Source organism: Ctenocephalides felis, unplaced genomic scaffold (assembly GCF_003426905.1).
Source record: "Ctenocephalides felis isolate EL2017-DRISC unplaced genomic scaffold, ASM342690v1 CF-g0.4_SCAFFOLD_03571, whole genome shotgun sequence".
NCBI lineage: Eukaryota > Metazoa > Arthropoda > Insecta > Siphonaptera > Pulicidae > Ctenocephalides > Ctenocephalides felis.
Window position 1 is genome coordinate 43,666,505 of NW_020539725.1, and position 2,124 is coordinate 43,668,628.

Sequence of the window (2,124 nt, forward strand, 5' to 3'; positions counted from 1 at the left end):
TATTTTTTTAAAACGATTAACATTTTTGAAAAAAATTACTTTGAAAAAACAGATTTTTGAGAAACTATAAATTGGACAAAAAATTAGTTTTTTTCGAAAAAAAAAATTTAAAAAAAAAATTTTTTTTTTTAAAAAAATTTTTTTTTTGAAAAAAGTTTTTTTTTTCTTTATTTGACATATTGTGGAAAATCTGAACTTTTTTTCAAAGCAATCTTACTGCTTTAACTACATAGGGACAAAATATAAAGCGCGTAAGCGCCGCGTCGCTGTCTAACGCATAAGCATTGGCACGGAACCGATAGGAAGTTAAAAAAATGTATACTTATTGTTAAAATCTCTATAAAATGTCTGATAATTTGATGTGCATATGTCTAATGATCATTTTTGACCGCCAAATGGCTCATTTTTTTTACTTTTTCCTCTATATCTCCGAAACCGCTGGACCTACCTTCATGAAAGTTGTATCGATTCTTCATCTTGTCAATACAAATAAATGTTTTTTGAATTATTAAAATCGGACGCTCCGTTCTCTTAAAAACTGAGTTACCGTTTTCGAAACTTTTGCCCCGTATCTTCGGAACGGCTTGACCTGCCTTTGCCAAAAACTAATCAGCACGTCTCCTTATCAATACGGATCGAATGTTTTTTGAATTATTCAAATCGGTTGATCCGTGTTCCCGAAATCGTCGACGAAAATTTGTATCCGCACATACATACACAACATACATACATACACACACACACACACACACACATACACACACAACACATACATCCATTTTTTCTAAGGTATGCCAAAATGTTCAGAAACCTCTGAAACGTAAGGATATATAAAAATTTCATTTTCTTTTTTTTTGCGATTACTATAACTTGCCCTACGGGAAGTTAAAAAATCGAAACTAAAAACTGGAATTTTTTTCATATGTTTTAAAATTCATCATTTTTTTTTAAATATTTCGAATTTTTTTTTAAAATTTATTAAAAAAAAAAATTTTACTTTGGAAATATATTGAAGTTTTTGTTTTTTATAAATGAAAATTTGAAAATATAAAGCATTTTTTTTCAAAACCTGTCTTCCCCAAAAACTAATAATTTCTTGCCATCATGATCATTTTTGCACCCTCGGCTCCAACAAACTCGTTCTAAAATGACAGCGCGACCGCGCTTCGTACCTGTTCTAGAGACAAAATATCAATATGCGATAGCGCGCGTAGCATTACAATGATATAATATATGTATTATTATTAAAATTTATATAAAATATCTGATAATTTTATGTGCATATCTCTAATGTTCTTTTTGACCGCCAAATGGCTAAATTTTTTACTTTTTCTCCATATCTCCGAAGCTGTTGGACTTTCCCTTTCCAAAAATTTGAACAGTTCTTCATTTAGTCAATACAAATAAAATGTTTTTTGAATTATTAAAATCGGACGCTCCGTTCTCTTAAAAACTGAGTTACCGTTTTCGGAACTTTTGCCCCGTATCTTCGGAACGGCTTGACCTGCCTTTGCCAAAAACTAATCAGCACGTCTCCTTATCAATACGGATCGAATTTTTTGAATTATTCAAATCGGTTGATCCGTGTTTCCCGAAATCGTCGACGAAAATTTGTATCAGCACATACATACACACACATACATACATACACACACACACACACACACACACACATACACACCACACATACATCCATTTTTTCTAAGGTATGCCAAAATGTTCAGAAACCTCTGAAACGTAAAGATATATAAAAATTTTCATTTTCGATTTTTTTGCGATTACTATAACTTACCCTACGGGAAGTTAAAAATTGAATGTAGTTGCTGCAAGAATCTTCATTTCAAATCACGATCATGGCGATATATCAAGACACATATAAATATACAATTAATTTTATTATTTTATTGCTTTTATTATTAGTGGCAATTTATTACGTAACATTTATATGACAACATACAAATTAATTTATAACCTACAATAAAAAAAATTTCCAATAGATTGAAAATGCATAAACATTGTCATTTGGCTTGGTATTTGCAAGTAATGTATTTTAATAACTTGCTGTAGGTGTGCTGCATTACCTCAATAAATGTCATAACTAGATCAACTTAAAACATTCGCAGT